Below are 21,504 nucleotides of genomic sequence, written 5' to 3'. Positions count from 1 at the left end.
TCTCAAAATGAATTTTTGTTGTTGTTAAAGAGAGTGAGAATGCATGGAGCAGATTTATGAGCCTTGCCTGTCTGCCTAGGAAACTAGCTGTTTTGACATAATCTCCAGGAGACGCCTCAGGTATCAAATTAACTCAACTGCAAGAGGCAAGCACATTGGACAACCAAGCTTCATTCATTTTACCTGCCCTTGACAATGCCGAATCCAAGCATCCAAAGGAATCACTATGATTGGCCGAACACTGGGAGGGCACTCATTCATTCACTCATTCATTCAATATTCATTGAATACATAAGCCAGAAACCATTGTAAGTGATGGGGACACAGAAATAAAACAATCAGGCAAAAATTACTACATTCAAGGAGCTTACATCCTAATATAATATACAGTGTCACAGTAATCATATATATGTGATTAATATTCATAGGATTCCAATTAAAATGTAAGTCTAGATCTCTGCAGACAAATTGCACAGAAGTGGAAACAGAACAGGAGTATGGAACCAGAGTGGGCAATTACCTATGCGATCTCTTCTTTTACAGGAACATCTTTAGGTACATTATTGGGTACATAATATTGTGGTAGGTAAGTAAAGATACTGTGATTTTGATTAAGTTACCAGTAAAAAGGGAAAGATTCAAAATAGGACACCAGTCTGAATGCCTGTTGAGTCCTTATTTCACCTCATTCCTAGTGAAACTTAATGATCTACAACTAGGAAATTATGGCTTTTGCTTTAACATAGCCTAAACCTAAGACTGATCAAATTTTAACCTCCAAATATTAACTTATCCATTTCTTATCATTTATGCCATTTCATCCTAACAATAATGCCTTGTAGTAGCTGAATTTGGTGTCTTCACTTTTGGGATAACATAACTGAAATTCAAAAAAGTTAGGTCAGGTGGACAAGGTCACACTGCAAGAAGGAGATAAAACCAGAAGCACACCCAGTTCTTCCTGCTTCAAATCTTGTATTCTGGCCCATGCCATCAGATGCAGTGCTCTGCGTAATGCTTTCAGATGCTACGGGGGAAGCAAGGATGCATAAACAATGGCCCTTGCCCTCTAGTAGTTTACAATCTAGTATGCAAACAAAGCATCAACACAAATAATTGCAAGGCAGGGACTATGTATTTTTTTTAATATATAAAACACTTAAATCTAGATAACCAAAACAAAAAAAGAAAGAAAGAAAGAAAAAGAAAAGAACACAAATCTACAAAGTTCACATTACAAAAGAGGGCAGGCAAGAGCATACACTGTGTCTCAAGTGACTGTGATTGGCCACGAGGGCTACAGATGGTAGCTCGTGGGCTTCTGAAGCCACCAAAATGTCTTGCTGGTAGATAGAATGTCTAGTTCTCTTGTCAGAGTTGGAGCTGTCGCAAATACACCCGACCTGAAAGCAGAAGCTCTGGTCTCCCTCCTTTTCTCTGTTCTTCCAGAAAAGTCCTGTAACCTCTTTTCCACTCTGGTAAAGCCATCTTCTTCAAGACATTCTGTGAAGTCATCTTCCCCCAAGAAGCTGTGCTGCCTGTGTCCTGCTGTGCTGGGGAAGGCTTCTCTCCCTACTAAGGCTCACTGCTGTCAGAATCAAAGCACCAGCACCAGGCACAGCCCCTTGTGCACGAGGGCACAAGTAAATGTGTACAGAGGTAACAACTTCCTACAAATCGCCAGAGAGACCAAGCAGCCTCCGGGCTCGGTGAGAAAAATTTCCATTGTGCTTTCTCAACCTCATCCCGAGAATAGGAATTAATTTTATTTTGACCATCTCAAGAGAAGTTTTGTTTTATCCCCTTCCATCTCCTAGAATGTCACAAAATAGCTTAGAGGGGAAAGGTTTCTTCTGAGGAGGATATAAGTCATAGGATTCTTTTTTTCATATTCTTATGAAATTCTCCGGGTCTCAGGGGTAAAACTAACAATTTGACTTTTGTCCTGCAAGGTCTGCTTTGGTCATGGAATTATAAAAATGTCAAATATTCTCACTAAATTTTAGTCTCTAAGGTATCTGTGCTTCAGGTCAAAAGCTAATGAATTGTGGAAGAGGAACTATACACCCTAGGGTTGGTAGGAGGCAGGGATGACTTGTAATCTAGTAGAAGTTTGCGTCACTGTGATACCCGGGTACAATGCTCACATCACCTGACTTTCTTCCCGTCTTCTACTGTTGATCTTGGAGAGGCAGCAGTGAGCGGTGGCGTGAAGTGAGGTCTTAATTCCTTGTCCAGGAATTGAACCTGGGTAGCCTAGATGAAAACCAGGAATCATAGCCACCAGACAGGCAAGGGCTAGAAGCTAGAAGCTATTTTTCCCTGGCTCTTGCCCCCAGTGAAAAATGCATTTCTCACGGAGGCAAAAACTGTAAAAACAGGTACAAAGTATATTATTAGAGACACAGCACAACAAGTGGGAGAGCACACAGAGAAACAGTTTGCTTAGTTAAGATAGAAGCAAGGCAGAGATGTACACCCAGAGAGAAATGGTGTGGGCATCCCCCCTAATGAGGAGGAGCGCAGTAAAGAAGAGGTTAGGTCATTTATTTATTTATTTTTTAAACATAAGTTTTAATTTTTTTAAAATTTAATTAATTATTTTTAAAATTTTGGCTGCGTTGGGTCTTCATTGCTGTGCGTGGGCTTCCTCTAGTTGCAACGAGTGGGGGTTACTCTTCGTTGCAGCGTGTGGGTTTCTCATTGTGGTGGCTTCACTTGTTGTGGAGCACGGTGTCTAGGAGCACAGGCTTCAGTAGTTGTGGCATGCAGGCTCAGTAGTTGTGGCTTGCCAGCTCTAGAGTGCAAGCTCAATAGTTGTGGCACAAGGGCTTAGTTGCTCCACGGCATGTGGGATTTTCCCGTACCAGGGCTCTAACCAATGTTCCCTACATTGGCAGGTGTATTCTTAACCACTGTGCCACCAGGAAAGTCCCAATTAGGTCATTTATATAGGGCAGTTCTTCTGGGTATTTGTCTCGCTTCTGGCCAATCATCTTGCTTTTTCCCCCCTGGCTAATTTGTTTCAGGACCCTCCCCCTAGGTGCACACACACCTCTCAGCCAAGATGGATCTCAACACAAAGGAGTCTAGGAGAAGCAAGACTCATTATGGCCTGACATTGTCCCCTGATTTTTGACCCCCAAGGAGCCTTTCTGTACATGTGCAGTGTCTCCCTTGCCCCAAGGATGGGAAATATGTGACCTCTTGATCTTTTCCTCAAACAGGGCTTAGCCCCTCTCTGTCTCTGCCATGACTGTTATCTTAAGGTGTCCACAGGATACAGAGCCTGGCTATTTACCCTGTTTCTGTTGTTGCTTCCATTTTGGAGGGCAAACAGGAGGCTGGTTGTAAATGCCTAACCTGGAGCCCACCTATCTCATCTCATGTAATGCAAACAGGAGGCTACTTGTAAGTGTCCGGCCTGAAGCTCATCTTTTTCTCACCCCAAGAAATGTAATTAGGAGGCCAGTTGTAAATGCCTAGACTGGAGCCCATCTATCTCCTGCCTCACTGTCATTTTGTTGAGTCATTGTCATTCCCACTGCCATGCGCCATTCCAGCCCATGGCACCTCATCAATGGGTTGTACCAATAGCTCCTCACTGGACCTCTGTGTCATCAGTCATCGCTGTGTCCGATTGCTGCATGATTCCCCTTCTAATGCTTAAAACAGCCCTGAGGATGGAAAAGGGAAAAATCCTGGGGGAACATGATCTGTATTGCTTCCGTATCTTAACCACCGTCACCCCCCACCACCTTGTGGTGCAGAGTGGAGTTGTGAGGCTGGCACTGAGACAGCCTGGGACCTGGGACCTTTTGCTGCAATGCTTGAACCTGGACAAACATCTCCTCAAGCAATGAAATACAAAGAAACTATATGGGACTAAAAATAACTGCGTGCACGCACAGTTGGGGCAAATTATGGACAAAGAACAAAAAACCCAACTGCCACCTCTGAAGAGTCGGGAGCAAAAACAGGGTGTTGGAAGCAAAAGCAGGGTACTGTGCATGCCCCCTGCACACAACACCACCAGACGGGTGGGCAAACCACCTCAGCCACCCTTCCAGCCCAACCCCTGGACACACCCTTACCTTCACCCCATATAAGGAACCAGCTCATACCCGCTCAGGGAGTGAGCAAGGGACCCTATTACTTGTTTTTGCTCCCTCCTGCACCTGCAGGAGCCCCAATAAAGCCTTGCCTGAATTTCTAGTCTGGCCTCTAGTCAATTTCTATTGATTAAGGAGGCCAAGAAAACTGGTCGGTATCAGCACCATCCTCAAGTCTGGTCCTGATGCAGCAGAGCGCCTCTCATCTCACCAGGTTTAACACAGCTTCTCTCCATGCCCCCACCCCACTGAATTCACTGGGGGGGACAGGCCAGGTCAGGGCTCACACCGCTCCCATCCCTCTCTTTCCTCACCATCCTCTCCCCAGCTCAGAGCTTTCCCAGTCTCAGTGAAAGTGAACATGGACATGAATTGTCTTTTAAACCCTCTCTGTTTTATGTCCTATTGTCTTGACCTTTGTCTCATAAACCTGAGAACTGTTGTTTCTTTATGGGATGGTTTGCTTTGGATAATTCCCTCCTAGGCAAAATGGCTCCAAAGAGAGAAGTCATGGAAGAAAACAAAATGGGTTTGATAACGGTCCTAATTCCCCAAATGATTGCTCTGCCTTACCCCAGTATCTGGTCATTATGGTCACTAACAGTCCTAGAAGTGTGATGGGAGCTTTCCATGACAATCTTGCAGGAAGGTAGCATTAGACAGAAAACTGAATAGGTTCATCCCAGCTCAGCCCTGGACTTAGATATCCATGGCACCCCACTAGACAGTGAGTTTGTGCAGTGGGGCCATTGCAGTCCTGTCCCATTGTACACCCCAACATCTAACAGAAGCAGTCGGGCCAGGAAATTCTATTGATTCAACTAATGGAAAACCTGTCTCCCTTGGACACCCTGCTTCCCACAGTAAGGTTCCCATTAACTATAAAGAAATGAGCTTGTTGGTACCCACAGGAATCATATGGGAACTTGAGAAGATGTTCTCTTAATACGAGGAAAGGGGTAGTCTTAATATAAGACACTTTGGACCAGAGTATGTCACTGGCAAAAAAATCTGATCATACAAGTAGGTATGAATATGTCAAGTCATTAATATCAGCTTTCATGCAACAAATTGCTTGTCATGCTCATGCTGCATTTATACTCTTATGACTAAACAAGAGTATTTGCAGAGACACACCATAAATATATTTTACACAGGTCTCTGGAAGCTTTCACCTTCCAACTCGCAAAGTGTCTGACAGAGGTGCAGAACCCAGGCAGATCCAAAGGCAGAGCAGAGGAGGAGGGGACAATAAGAGTGGAGGAAGGAAAGAAAGGGAGAAAAGGATTGTCAACCAAGCAGGAGCTATAAAAATTCATGAACTTGAGGCAGGCTCGGATTTATGCATTTGGACAATTCCGTTAAACTAAATGAAAGTTAATCTGTTGTAAATCTTCCCCCTTCTCGGTGTTTCTGCAGAAATTCATTTACAGTAATTGAGAGTTAAAGGAAGCATAACAGACACACTGATCCGTATGGATCCACGGTCACCGTGGACATGAGAAGGTGGCTGGCTTGCATGTCGAAGGACATGCACCTGTGGAGTTACCTGTCACTGTTCAGACCACAAGGTGGACAAAGCGAGTGTGTCTGTCCCCGCCATTCCCTAGGTGCCAGAGTCTCCTGCTCTGTGCTGTTTTTCCGTGTCTTCTTTACTTATTGCCTAAGCCCTCTGAAACCCCAAGTAGATGAGGCCAGCTACTCTGCCTCTGGCCTGAGCCCATGAACTCACCTGCTGCTTAGTTGCCTTTGCATCACCCTCACCCCATGGGGGTCATGTGCCCTGTGCCTCCCATGTTCCTGACCCTTCTCATTCCCAGACCATCTTTGTCTAAATCTGGAACTCGGGACCAGCCACTCAGATAAGTCCTTCAGATTGACATGAATCTTGTTCAGCCCTATGTAACCAGCATATTAGGTGATGTGTAGCCAATGACGCCCCCACATGTAAATATTTTATTTATTTTTTCCAATCGTTGCTTTCAACCAGGCCCTGTCAAACTCTCTTCTTATCCTTTGATGACATTTTGTGCAAACCTTGGAGGTCTCAGTTACTATTGGTTATTGCAAACTAACACAGATTAAAACTTTAATCTTATATCAAGTGACAAATTTTCCCTTCTCTTGAGCCAGGCATCTGGCTCCAGAAATATAGAATCGGCTGGGGGCATGGTCAGCTTTTTTGCTTGTTCCTCCTCTCCCTCTGCTGGAGGCTGAGAGAGAGCTGTCAAGATCTTCCTGTGTCACTGCTGGGAGTAAGGACAAACCAGGTGTGTCTCTGGCTCATCCAGCTCCATCACCGGAGGCCTGTGCTTTACAGAAGATGCTTAGGATGGCACTCACGGTCTTCTTGGGTCTGTGCGTGTCTACATCCTGGCTCTTTCGATTGCTGACATCCTTCTTTGGCCCCTGCCAGTGGTCCAGATCCTCAACACCCATGGATTTAGGACCTCCGCCTAGGCAGCCCCACGGATCCTGCCCTCCCATTCTCCATGTTCCTTCATGTGTAGCTGACACTGTAATTCCCCTCCTTATCCCCTTTCAGGTCCTTTCCAAGCACGCTGAACTGTTTCTGTGCCTGTGCAACCGTACCTCTTGTCTTTCAAAATTTGCCCTGCCCCAGCTTGGAGGACTCTTTCTATTCCCCCAGGATCAGTCTTAATTACCCTTCACACCAACCATAAGACTGCCTCTCAGGAAAGGCTGGAAGTCTTCCTTCACCATCCCATTGACCCTTATGGGATCAGTTGTCCTCTGTATCCACAAAGCACCCTGTACTCCTTTCCATTTAATTAGGTATTGTATTGTACTGCTTTTGTCAGCTTGTCCATCTTCCCAAATAACTGTGCCTTCCTTCCTTCATGGGGGGTTGGGGAGGGCAGTCATATTTAAATACTCGTGTTAAAATACATCCATGCATCTAGAATAGTTCTGCACATGCAGGCACTCACTCTTTATTTGTTGAATAAACAAATGAATGACTGTGGAAGAAAAGAATGAAACTTCCTGGATTCCACTTGCACTTAACATTCTGGACAGAAAAGGTGGGAGATAACATTGATGTAGGGAAAGGATGAAGCTGGGCAGTTAATGTGAATGAGTAGAGTTGAGGTGAGGCAGTGAGGGGTGGTGGGGACAGGGGACGTGAGAGTAAGTGTGAACTGTGTACGGAGGCACTTTCTGATCTGGTCCATTGTTGGAGTTGAGGAAGTGTGCTCCCAGAGTTGCCAGAGCTGATGTCCCAAGAGAAGACACAAATCCAGGTTAAGGAAATTTTTCTGGATTTTAAAAACATAGTGCCCACTTGAGAGTTAAATCTAACCTCTGTACTCTCCATCTATGACTGATATAAACACTCTTTAAAAATCAGAAAACTCAGCAGACAAAAAAAAATAGTGACCTGTAGTGAAACCAGCCTCACATGGAGATGGCGGGCAGCTTCTCATGAACAAGGTGCATAAGACCAGGTGCAATGAGGCCACAACCCTCTAATTATGAAGTAGGTCTTTCTGATGAGCACCCAACATCCTGAAGCCATCTAAGAATACACCATGAGTCACCTCATTAGCATAACAAACACTCTAGTAACTTAAGAAATTCCAAGGGCATTTGAAGCTCTGTGCCAGGAACTGGGCATAAAGATCAGATATATACTTTACCATACTACACTATGAGATGGAGAAATAACATCACTAAAAGGGAGAAAGAGCCCAGGGGAATTGGGAGCTTTCAAATCTGGACATACAGGTGAAAACAGATATGGTCCTTGACCAAGTCCAGTGGCTCTAGAGAATCAGTGTGGTGTAGTGGTTAAGAGCACAGCTCCAAAGACAGTTTCCAGCTCTCTGCCTCTCACCATTTGTAAGATTTTAGATAAGATGACTTTCTAGGGACTTCCCTGACAGTCCAGTGGTTAAGACTCCACGCTTCTACTGCAGGGGACAGAGGTTCGATCCCTGGTCTGGGCCAGGATCCCGCATGCCGCAGGGCGTGGCCAAAAAAAAAAACAACAAAAATATGACTTTCTAATCTCTCTGGGCTTATTTTCCATTTGGTTTAATGGGGTAAATAATAGGCCTAGCCTCGAAGTCTTGTTATTAAGATTTAACAAGATAATCCATGAAATGTGCTTAAAACAGTGTTTGGTATAGGGTAAGATAGTAGTATATATCATTATCATTATCATAGTGGAGAAGGCAGACATGGAATATCTGGGAACTAATAATTACACAATTCCCTATGTAATCTGGGGAAGTAACTAAGTTGTATTACAGTTGTGTTTTTTAAATTATGGGTCATACTCATTAGTGAGTCATAAAATCAGTATGGTGAGTTGCCAGCAGCATTTTTGAAAAGTGCCAAAGAATGAATAGACAACAGCAGAGAGCATTGCTTCCTAAAATATCTGTTTTCATCACGTGTGTGCATGTGTTTATATATACTATACTGAGTCACCATGGAAAACACATTTCTTCTTCTGAGGTGTTATTTCAATTTACTGAACTATGAGCTCTTTGAAGGCAGGATGACATTTCAATCATCTTTCAATTCCTAGAAAATCAAGCATAGGACTAGGTGCAACACAGACATCAGTAAATCTGTTTTCAGTAAAAAGAAACTGATAGGTAGATAAATATAAGTGAATTATAGTTGTCTTCATTGAGTGTGGGATATAAACCAATGCTTTTGCAGTGTACTAAGTGGAGAGAAAAAACAGATAAGTCCTTGACACCATCTTCTAGGCCTGTATGTGTAAACAAAACATGAAAACCATGAGAATACGATGTAAGAGAATATGCTTTAGTTTATTCAACAAATATCAGATGAGTACCTCCTATGTAACTAGCATTATTCTAGGAATAGAGGGCAGAGTACTGAGCAAAGAACCTGTTCTGATGTAACATAAGTTCTGATGAAGATATAAAATAAACAATCAGATGTATAATATAACATCAGGAGTGATACATGCCATGGGGGAAAACAAGCAGGGGAAGGGGAAGAGTGGTGAGGTCAGGGAAGGCCTCTCAGGGGCTGGTGTTTGAACACAGGCCCAATTGAAATAAAGTGCTGATTCACACAGCTATCCTGGGAAAAGTGTTACAAGCAAAAGACATAAAAGAACAAATGTCTGGAGATGGGCTCGTTTCAGACACTTGAGGAAGAGCAAGGAGGGTGCTGCGGTTGGAGATGAGAGAATGAAGATTGTGTATGAGTGTGTGTGTGTGTGCATTCAGCTCCCAAAGTGCTGTGCATGATGAGCTAGGCTTGTTATCAAACCAAACTTGGGTCTGCTCACCCACGCACAGTAAAGCCAATCTACTGACGCTGGGTTGTGGTGAAGGAAAGCACAGCATTGATTGCAGGGCACCAAGCAAGGAGAATGGGCAGCTCACGCTCAAAAGACCCAAACTCCTTGATGGTTTTCAGGGAAGGGGTTTTAAAGGCCGTGTGAGGGAGGGGCTGCAGGGTGCGTGATCAGCTCGTGCACAATTCTTGGATTGGTTGGCGTCAAGGTGAAGTTTCAAGCACCATCAACTTTCTGGTTTCAACTGGTCTAGGGTCTATGTTCTTGTGGTCAGCAGTTTTCATCTGGTGAGGGTCAGCTTCCTATAAAAACAACTTAGAAATGTGTGTCAGGCCTTCATCTATATCTTTCAGGGAACTGGGAGTTTGGTGACTCTGCTATGTGGTGGATTTATAGTCTAAATTGTTACCAGTTTCCCAGCCTAACTATTCTTTGTTTCTACATCTTCACATTTCTGATCATTAACTCCTGAGTCAGCTTTTTGAGACTCAAGGGAGGCCTGGGAGACTAAAGCAAAAGTCTTTTACTTCAGAGAACAGGAACATGGGCTTATATACGGTTTCAGTCAAAGAGGACAAAGAAGACCTTGGCGAGAAAGGAACTGTGTGCAATGAGCAACTGTTGTGTACTAATGACATGTATCCCCTCATTGAACGCTCACAGCAGCCACCAGGACAACAATAATAGCTAATAATGTATTGATCACTGCCTTCAGCACTTGTGTGTACAGACTCCTTCATAAGAAGCCTGTGATGTTTTATACAGGAGGAAACAGGCTCAGAGATTCCAAGTAATTTTCCAAATGAGTTAAGCTAGCACGGGCAGACTTGGTTTTTCCAGCGATCACTGTGTGATCTCACATTCCCATTGGCCCACCACACTGCCTCTCTATTGATGAAACTTGGAAGGATAGTTCAGATTGGGTCAGACTTGGATAGATCTAGGAGGAGAGAGCAGGGCTGAAAAGGAAGGGCCAATTCAGGTAAGTAGCTTAGTCTAAAGTGAGGTGGGTGGATGGAGGTCCTAATATAGAGACTGCAGAGCCATGATAAGACAAAGGACCAGTTTCAGGTGGGTCCACAGGCAACTCAGCTCCCTCCCTCTCTTTGTCAGATGCCAGCTACCAGCACAGTAGGAAAGGCACCTGCCTGGTAGTGTTGTCTTTGTTTGCCTGGAGCCCTTGGGTCACACTGAATAGCCTAAGAATGTGATTTAGGGTGGGGCTGGCCACACCTGATAGTAACAATGTGATTTGAGGTGGAGGCTTTTGGTCATGGAATATCAGTCAGCCTCTGGAGGGGCTAGAGACTGAAGTCATGAGGGCAATCAACCAACCATGCCCACTTGATGGAGCCTTAATAGAGATTCTGGACACCAAGGCTCAGGTGAGCTTCCCTGATTGGCAATATTCCATGTGTATTGTCACATGGAGTAGTGCCAGGAGGGAAATGTTATCTTGACTCCTTGGGGAGGACAACTGAAAACTCCACATTTTATACCCTTGTATTCTCTGTCCTACGTGCTTATTTCCTTGGCTGTTTCTCATAAGCATCCTTTCCCTGTAATAAACCATAACAATGAGTGTAACAGCTTTCAGTGAGTTCTGTGAATACCTCCTAGCAAATTATTGAACCTAGAGTTGGTTTGGGGAAACCTCTGAACCTGCAACTGGTATCAGAAGTAAGGATAGTCTTGCATGGACTGACCCTCTCACACTGACCTAGTAGTGGGTGGGGCGTGGGGTCCATATTTCCTCTGCTCTTGGCTGGCTATGTCATCTCAAGTGGCCCACTGACCCTGGGTGTCAGTTTGTATATCTCTAAAATAGGCATAGTGTGTATAAAGTATGGCTGCTATGAGGGTTAAATTGTGCATTAGGGTCAGGGGTAACCCTCAGAATAAAGGACCAGAATCCAGAAACAATCCACCAGTCTTCCCTTGCTCTCTCTGGTTTTTTCAAACAAGCCAAGCTCACTCTTGACTTCGAAACTCTGACTTTGCTTCTCACTTCCTGGAAAGCACTACCTCATTCCTGCCTATGGCTGGGTCCTTCCCATCATGTAAGCCTTGGCTCAAATGTCCTCTTCTTCCAGAGGGTCTTCCCTGACCTTATCTAACTTAGCCCTCCACCCCAGACACTTCCTACCACATCTCCCTGTGTTATTTTCTTCACTGCAATTATCACCAGCTGAAATTCTCTTGATCACATCTTGATTCACGGGTTTAGTGTCCATCTTTCCACCTGGAATTAAGCTCTGGAAGAGCAGGTGCAGGGAGATCTTGTCCATAGCTATATTCCTAGAACTAATATTAGTACCTGCCATGTAGTACAATGAGTATTTGCTGACTCAATGTATTTCTTCCTTTCATGGGAGAGAAAATCAAAGACTAGAACAGAGCAGGGGTCCACCAGACAGCACACATCTCTACTCAGGCAGAGGCTAAGGCGAGCATATGTCAACTAAAACATTTCCCTGGTGTGTCCAAGTTTCCTTGCCTTTTAAACAGACTTGAATTTTGTGTTAATTCAGTGAGATGAATGTAAACTTGTTCCAGACAGCATTAAAAGTTTGGATTCATGCTGAATACTCTTACTGTGAAGCCAGTAAGAGTTGATGGTGGTGGTGGTTTGGTTTGTTTTTGTGTTTTTTGGACTTTGTTTTTGTGGGAGGGAACTTATCTGTTGGTTGATCGTGCTTGTTTCTTGTTTGTTTGTGTTTTTGTGATGAAGTGGAAAAGAAATGCATGGTCAGAAGAGAAAGGTGTCAAAAGAAACCTTCAGCATGTAGGTGGAGGGAGATGAAGGGGGTAGATTGGTGATGTGTCTGGGACAAGCCTGTTTTCCAGGAGAAGTGCCTTCCCTGTGAATCCCCTTGCAGGTCTCTTTCCCTAGTGTGATCACAGGGATGATCAAAGAAGACAATGTGAATAAACCCCTGGCACAGGGTGGGCTCCACAGGGCTGGACCTCCCTTTATCTTGTCCCAGCAAGTGAGTCTAGAATTCAAATGCTGAAGTTTCCCTTGATTGGACAGGATTTTTGCACCTGTAACTTTTTGCAGAGTGGAGAAGAAGGCATTTGACAGTGAGGAATGTGTCCCCTTTATGTATATTCCAAGAGCAGCAAACTAGCTTCTCTGGAGAGAAGGGCCCTTTCTGCTGCACCTCAGCCTGACAGAGACTCAAGATGACCTTCACCTCTACCTTGGCAGACACATCATGAACAGAAGGTCAGGTCAAACTTTGGAGATATACGTATGGGATACACACACACACACACACACACACACACACACACACACACACACACACTGTTGTTAGGAGTTTTCTTCTTTTTTCTCTTTTTAATAAACTGTCACTTTATAAGGCAAAAGACAATGAGCGAGAGCCCCAAATTCCAACCCAACAAGGAATAAAAGTTCAGGGTCAACACAGACCACAGGAATGGCTTTTGGGCATGTCCTTTCCATCCCATTCTAGTCACTGCGATCACCTCCCCCAAATCCTGCCTTCCTTTCTTTAAAATAGTCTTATTTTGTTGGGTATCCACATCTCTCTCATTTTTTTCCCCTCAAAAACAATTTCCCCAAGCTGTAAGGCAGAACATGCGACTTCTCAACAAATCTCACCTCCCAGCCACAGTTACTGGTTCAGGAGTGGCCACCCAATCCAAACTGGGTACTAGAACTGGAACAATGTTACCTAGTGGCTTCTGGGGGGAAATGCGTCCTTTCTCTTCAAAGAGCTTTCCGAGGAGACACGTCATCTCTCTTGATGTAGATCTGGATGCCTGTAGGTCTTGGGAGCTGCTGGCAACCAACTTGCAACCACCAGGGGGAGCGAGGAGAAGGCAGAACAGAAGGAAAGAAAGAAGTCGGGTCCAGCTAACTGAGCTGTGAATCACCCAACCCTGGGCCTCACAGCCCTGTAGAAACTTTGCATGAATCAATTCCCATTTATGCTAATAGAGTTGGCTTGTCTATTTTTTGCAGCCAAATGCACCTGCATTCTACCTAATGCAACCACCTGGCTCCTGGACGCATTAAACTATTAGCCTGGCATCTTTCATTCATTCATTAATCCATTCATTCATCTGACAAACAGATCACCTACTTTGCGTCAGTGACTTCGTGGGAATAGAGTCCCCAGTAATACATGGAGCCTAGTCTTTAAGCTCACAGGGATAAATACAGAAAATTCTTATTAAAATAAAAAAGGATTCAGGATAGTGAGATAAGTGCCATAAGGAAGGTGATATAAGATACAGAGTGGGACACAAGGAATAGTAATCAACTGTACCTTAGTTGGGGGAAGAAATAGTCATACGGGTCTTGAACACAGAGGAGACATCCTCTCCAGGCAGGAGGAGGGCAATGGTGCATCAGGTGGAAAAAATTAGCATATTTAAGGACTCAGAGGTGTGAAATTGCAGTAAATAGCTCAAGGAACTATGAGCAGTTTGGTATGATTGGGGTGTATGGACATGAAAGAGAAACGTTGGGAGACAAAACTGAATGGCTAAGGAGGGGTGGATTTGGAGGGCTTTGCACACCACCATTAGGGAGACAATGAAGGGCTCTAACAGTAGTTTTCCATTCTTAAGATGTTACCAAAGTCATCCTTCCTCCAGAAAGCCCTCCATGATTTTATGTATATTTTTCAATAAGCCCTGAAATGCATTCTATTCAATTTAGTGGCACACAATGCTAAGGCGTGGTCCTGGGATACTAGATTCAGGAAAGTCAGGGACTAATAGACACTGGTCTACTTTTCCCTCTGAAGTAAGTGGGTGCTCCGTTAAGATTGGTCAGACTCCATGAAGGACCTCTAGTGACCTCAAACTTATCCAATGGCATTTGCCTTTGAAATAAATTAAGGAGACTTCTTTGATTCATTACTATCATGAGGGTTGTTTGTGATGTAATTCCAAGGAGACTTTGGCAAGAAGGAAGCATTTATTTGATTTGATGTGTTCAATTTTGCATTCATTTTATATGACACTAGTGTTGCCCACCTTAGAGTTTAGTACTGGACAAATTGCTAAATAATTAAGATTTTTATTATTATCTTTGACAATTTCTTGATTCTTTTTCTCAGGACTCATTAGAGGTTAGCAAGCCTGGTAAAAATGTGTTTGCCCTCCACTGCAGCCAGGCTGGTCCACCAAAGGACCCCTGAACACTCAAACCCTATTTCTGAAGCTGTTTTGTTTGCCAGGAATATCCTGTTTTCTGTTTGCTCCTATGTTGTTTGTTTTTTTTTTTTTTAACACCTTTATTAGAGTATAATTGCTTTAAAATGGTGTGTTAGTTTCTGCTTTATAACAAAGTGAATCAGCTCCACATATACATATATCCCCATATCTGCTCCCTCTTGCATCTCCCTCCCACCCTCCCTATCCCACCCATCTAGGTGGTCACAAAGCACCAAGCTGATCTCCCTGTGCTATGTGGCTTCAAGGCCCATCTCTTTCCTGAGATCAGATTGTAAAAAAAATTAGGCTGGCAGTGAGAAGACCTAGTTGTGTGAGATTTGCAGAATCACTTGAGATATTTGAGCCTGTTTCTCCAATTGTAAAATGAGAGCTTTCAACAGATCAATTCAATATACAGGTATTAAGCAATTAGTTTATAAATAAGATTTTAATAGATGCTGACATACAGCGATATTATCTCTTTTGGGGGGAATTAGCAAACTGGATGGGGAAAGACAAATAGAGATGTATATAGAAATAATTACAACAGGAAAATACTCTTATACAATATGGGAGATTGTGTCAATGACTTCCAAAAATCCACCAAGCTGATATTCTGTATTTCTGTGCTCTCATAGTTTTGTGGGGTTTTTTTTAACATTTATACTTAGTTCATCATACTGTTTAGATGGGTTAAACTTCTTTCCTCAACCAAACTAAACTATAAATAGATCTTTCAAAGAAATACATTTGCAATATGTTGTAGAGTTGACAAAGAGATTTCATTTGTGATAGCTAAATAAATCATCACATTAAATCAGTGAGCTAAATTAATCTTCTTTTACTGAGGAAGGAACTCTGAGAAGTAAATCATCTTCTTATCCAATATCATACAGATAAGTGGAAGAGCCACAGTCCAAGGTTCACTGGTTTTCCTTCTGTGCCATGATGCTTAGTCCTCTTGCCCTTAAATCAGGATTCTCTCTCTCTCTCTCTCTCTCTCCCTTTCTCTCTCTCTCTCTCACTCACACACGCACATACACACATCTTTTCTTTACAACTTTGTTAAGAAGCAACATTATGGAGAAGTACAAGTCTATCTATATCACCTCCCTTTTCTACACTACTCTTATCCCCAAATGCCCCTGTTTCTTTCACTTTGTCTGCCTCATCAGAACAGGCATTCCTATCCTCTCTATAACTAACCCCTTGTCAAACATCTGAGCAATACACCCTATCTCCTCCCACCCACATCAAGACTTTTCCCTCTTAATTCTTCCTTCTCAGTGGCTCTTACCCTCCTCTCACTGAAAAACGTTCAGGTGCCCATTCATCCAAACTCAACAACATTAAGTGACCACTCTGCACCAAGCCTTGAACTGAGTATTGGGGCAACAAAGGTAAGACATGGTTTTGTCCTCAAAGAGCTTATCATCAAGTCTTGGGAGTCAGAAAAGACCATAGAATTAATTCACTCAAGAAAACTCTTGTTCTCACTAAATTTTGAGTGTAGACCAAGGGAAGATTATAGTGTAACAAACTGAAGACTGTGACAATACTGGCCAAACACCCAACCACACACTCAAAACTGGTCCACTTGCTGCTATCTATAAATGTCCCAGTGATGGTTTGTCCCCAAGCCTGACTGCATGGTGTTCTCTACACCTTAAATTGCTGGAAGAAGGGGCTGCCTTCTTCAAAGATCTTAGGCTTATCATCCCATCCTGTTCCCAAAAGTACCCGACCTTCCTTATAATTATAAAAGCATGTTTTATACCACCTACAACTTGCAAAGGGAATCAAGTTTCAAGATTTGGCCCACATTACTCTGCTTAGTCTCACATGTTTTTGAAGACAAAGGGCTCCCTGTCCATGAACAAGAAAGAGGACAATGCTCCCTTTTTAATTTACTGTCCTGCCATCCTGCTCCCCACCTTCCTCAATGAAAAATCTTTGATGGACTGGTCCCCTTTATATTGTAATTTGTGATGTAACAACTCCAAGGTACAAGCAATAATTACTTTGTAATTATTAAGTACTTAGAGACACCAGAGTATAACTCATGTGGGGATAGGGTCATTCACTTATTAGTAGCATTGAGCTGCCTTTTTAAGAATAATAGACCCACCATTGTGGTTTGATGCATTGAGAGTTTTTCCTGCTCAACCAAAGTCCTTGTGGCATAAGATTAGATACACCAACAACAGCTATTTTAATTATAGGTTGTCTTCTGACCAAAGACTAGTGGATGGCCAACCATTTCACCTCATATATAACATCTACAGCTATGATAAGGGTTGAAAGAATAAAGATGGGGTACCACAGAAGCATATAATAGGAGGCCTGAACTATTCTAGGGAAGGGAAAGGAAGTGAGAGAAAACAGTTCAAGCTGAAAACTGTCAAATAATGGGAATTAGCCTGAGAAGGGAGAAGGGGACTTTCACACAGAGGGAATGCATGGTCAAAGCCCTGGGGGAGGAAAAAACATAGCACTCTAGGAACTTCCAGACAGCCTGTGAGACCAGAATGAAGTGAGCCAGAAGGAAGTGGTGAGCTCAGAGGCTGAAGCCAGGTCAGGGTAAGGGTTAGGGTTAGGGTTAGGCAGGAGCCAGGTGAATTCCTTAGCAGCCAAGCTATGGATTTTGGACCTGACCTTAAAGAAATAGAAAGTCATTTAAGGAGTTTGGGCTGGGGGTACTATAATCAGATTTCTTGTCTGAAAAGGTGACTCAGTCTGCTGCACAGAGAAGTAGATCAGGGGAATTGGCTAGAAGGCAATCAGTTAGAAAGACATTACAGATGTTAAGGAGAGGAAGAGGGCAGCTGGACTATACCTGGTTGGGGGAGGGGGTAGGAATTAAGAGCAGCCCGATGCCACTTACAGGCAGAGCGACATGGCCTGTTCTGTCTGACGTCGGCCCTGCACTCTTTCCCATTGATCACCATCGAGTGGGTCTACGGGGAATCCCTGAGCTGTTCTGACAGCATACACATTTACATTTGCTCCTTTCCATCTAATCTGAAGCACAGATTAGATGGGAAGGAGCATGTTAACCCTTTGGTACAGGACCTGGGATATGGAAATACAGGCTCAGCAAATACTGGCCGGCATTGCTTCATTCTACTCCCTGTCTTCTCTGACCTGCATCACAGCTCTGAGCTCCTTGAGAGGAAAGGTGAGGCTCCTGTATCTCTTAATCTCCGACACTGGGCACCGTCTCTGGTGTATATCAGGTTATCAGTAAGTTCTTGTTGAATTAATGAATGAACTGAATTAAAACGTTTGTCAAGTTAAGAATTTTGGCTTAAGAACCTCCTGTTCCCTTTTTTTGCACTCTAAGGGGTCCAGGGCACTCAAAATCAAATCCATAAAACATCTATTAAAGGCCATCTAGGAACTTCTGAAGAGCAGGGGTTATCCCTGCTCAGGGCCTGTGAAAACCCAGAGGAGGGGCCTCCCACAGGAGAACGTAGCCAAAGATGGGGTTCTCAACCAGGTCACTTGAGGACAAGGCTGCCCAAGGCAATGGGGCTGGTACAGGAAGAGGTGCAAAGAACAGGAAGGCAGTGCACAGCCTCAAGTCTGCAGGACAGTCAGGTGAACAAGGCTGGAAGCTTAACAAACTGAGAGCAGTGTAGGATATGAGGTGGGGGATGGGATCGGCAAGAGTTCAGAACTGAGATCATGACAGCTAGCGGAGTGGACCTGCCCCGATGCACGGTGACCGTGGTACAGGCATAGCAGGCTTGCAACCTGGAGAATTGTCCTGCATGCAGATGTGGGTGCAGGGCTGGAGTGTCCTTTCCATGAGAAGGATGCCTCTCCCATCACTGGGATGCAGGCCTCTGGGACTGGGTACCATGGTGGAACAAATGCATAGAGAAACTTCTCAACCTCCTCAGAGCTCACTTGTGCCGTTTATACACTGTGATCCAGAAAGCTGCAACTCTGCAGAGGAAGAAAGCAAATATGAAAGATTTAAAAAGCTTTGATATTTTATTCCTTTGTGAATTTATGGAACTCCTTAGGTGAAATTTGTTTTCACACGTCACTAAATTATGGATAGAAGCTGAAGCAGTACACAGGGAAAGGTATCATCTCTCAGGATGTTCTGAGAAAAGCAGGAAGCCAGTCAGGAGGAACACTGATGTGAGAAGTTTCAGACCAGGGAGGTATAGTCAGGAAGAGGGCCCGAGAAACTCTTATATATCCTCAAAAGTGTTCAAGGGCCCCAACTGAAAGTCTTTCCCGTCACAGATGGAGGATTGGGAAAGGAAGATGGGGAGGAAGACTTGGGGTCACCAGTGCTCGCAAGGCAGCAAGCTATGGTGTATAGGACATAGACTCTGAGGTCAGACAAGCCAGAGGTCAAGTCACTGTGGAAATAGCCCAGGCATCCCTAACATCATGACCCTCTGGCCACCTTCTCTGTAAAGTCTGGGTGACTATAAACTGTTCAGCAAGATGATTTGAATATGAAATGAGATAAAGGATGTAAAGCAACTGGCGTGGTACCTGGCCCACTTGAGATGTTCCCAAGGTTCATGCATTTAATAAGCGTTTAATGAGCACCCAATATTTACCAGGCCATGTTCTATGTATGGAGAAGGTAGTAGTTAGCAAAACAAAATTCCTGTCCTCGTGAAGCTTATATTTGAGAGAGGATAACAGAAAAAAAAAAAGAAAGAAAAGAAAAGAAAAGAAAGAAAAAAAAAGGTAAGCAACTAAGTTATGGGTAGGGAGCAATAAATGTCATAAAAGTAGAAAGTGACATAAGCATGTTTATGTAGGACAGATGGGAAGTGATCAAATTTGAGCAAGTATCCAAATAAGGATGAGGGACAGAACCATGCACAGAACTGGAGGAAGAACATCTGAGGCAAACAGAACACCGAGAGCAAAGATGCTGAGATGGGGTGTGCTTGGTGTGTCCAAGCAGGTGTGGTCAGAGCTTCTTCTCCTTCTGTTCCTTCAGGAAGACTTCTGTTCCATCAGCCATGTCCGTCAGACCTCTTGGAGAGATGCATTCCAAACCCATCCCCTTTATCTGCAAGCAGAGCGTTGGCCTCCTTCAGAGAGGTAGGCTTCTCTCAGAGAACTAACGTGTCTCCAAGCCCAATGCCAGGCAGTGGGCAGGCAACCCACATGCCAAGTGGGGCTCCTGGTTATCATAGCCTCTCAGGATCCCTTCCAGGGTACACGCCTCGGGAGGGAGGGAGATTATCCACAAGAAGCAAGTGTGAGATGGAAGATGGAGAGAGAGTGGGGAAGGTGACAAAGAAGTCCATAGACACACCCCAGGGAGGCTCTCCCCACACTGTTTAATGGAAAAGCCAGAAGGGAAGTGTGGAGTATTTTCTTTTGCGTTGTTGGCTTTGGAAAGCTAAAAAAGAATCCGCCCCTTATGATTCTAGCCCAGCTTGCAAAATATTTTGTTATTTTAGCTCTGAGTCTATAGTTAGCAGATTGTCAGTTTGGCCTCACAGTGATGTGACAGCCAAAAAGGATTAAACATTTTAATTTCCTGAGCAGGTGTGAGTATCAGGATTGGTTTTAGAATCCCAGCGAAAAACAAAATGGAAATGGAGAAGGAAAGTGGGACCGGTGTTGTGTGCTGTGTGTGGTGGAGTGGGATGGGGTAGGCAGGGGAGGGGGAGATGAAGCCAAACCAAGGGGAATCTAAGCACATGAGAGAAGAAACACAAGAAATAGAAGAAGGTGGTGGCAGAAGGGGTCGGAGGTTACTGCAGAGAAATCACTAGAAATCTGGGGTTCAAAGGGAAAGCGTTCTTCTCCTGATTTGCTCCCCTGCTAGGCATGGTCTCATGCAAGATCAAGGTTATCATCAACCCACAGAGTGCCTTTGTGAAACTGTGAGAAATGCTCTTTCCCCAGCAGACACGGCCACTGTCCTGACTGCTTGTCTTGGTGAGCTGAGTGTGGGTTGCATTTCACCCCCATGTATGCTCTGTTGTGCAGATCACAAATGTACACCTTTAACTGGAGATCCTGTTCATACTATAAAATTGATTTTAAGTAAGGCAGCAGAACTTTGGAATGTTGAGAAAGAAGGAAGCAGTGAATGGGGGGAGGGGGAAGCAGCGGTTAAAATGATGCAGCTCTGCAGACTTGGCTACGAGAATGTCAGATAGTTCAGGCACCAAGGCCACATCACAAAGGGAGGAACAAATTTCCTAGCATGGAGCCAATAAGTCGGTAGGAAGAGTCAGGACGTCTGCCCAGGCCCCATGCTCTGTGACTGCCTTCCTACCACACTCAGCTTCACACAGCCAGTAGATGAATGAATACATTTCTGAATGCATAGATCTTAGCCCATCCCAAACTTCCAGTGATGTGGGAAGGGAAGGAATGTTGAGATAATGTAATGACTATCGCACATGTGCCTGAAGTCTGCATTTGCACTAATTGATTCAACAGGGACTCATTCTGCATTCACTATATGCTAAAGATTCTGCTAAGGGTTGGTCGTGTAACAGCACTAAGATCATCATGATCCCTTTCCTCAGATGATTAGTGCGATGATTACACAAGATAAAGCAAAAGTAGTGCATAAAATGATTAAGAGCACAAACTGGTGTGGTAATAATAATAATAATAATAATAATAATGGTTCCTGCCTTATGTAATTGTTTAATGTCTAAATTTGATAGTATGAGCAAGTTAGCACAATGCATGGCTCAAAGTAGTTTCTTAATAACACATTACCTTTTCATATTTTTTTCCTCCTCCCCAACTCTAGATATGATAAGAAACACCCAGTTTCAGATGTACAAAACTAGAAGAGTGTTGCTCTCACCATTATAATAAGAAAAAAAACCCTTTAATTTCTTTTCTTGAACTCATTCGATAACTGAGGTCATAGGGCAAAAA

Source organism: Balaenoptera physalus, assembly GCF_965194825.1.
Source record: "Balaenoptera physalus genome assembly, chromosome: 6".
NCBI lineage: Eukaryota > Metazoa > Chordata > Mammalia > Artiodactyla > Balaenopteridae > Balaenoptera > Balaenoptera physalus.
The sequence above is the reverse complement of the archived record's forward strand: the minus strand, read 5'-3'. Positions refer to the sequence as shown.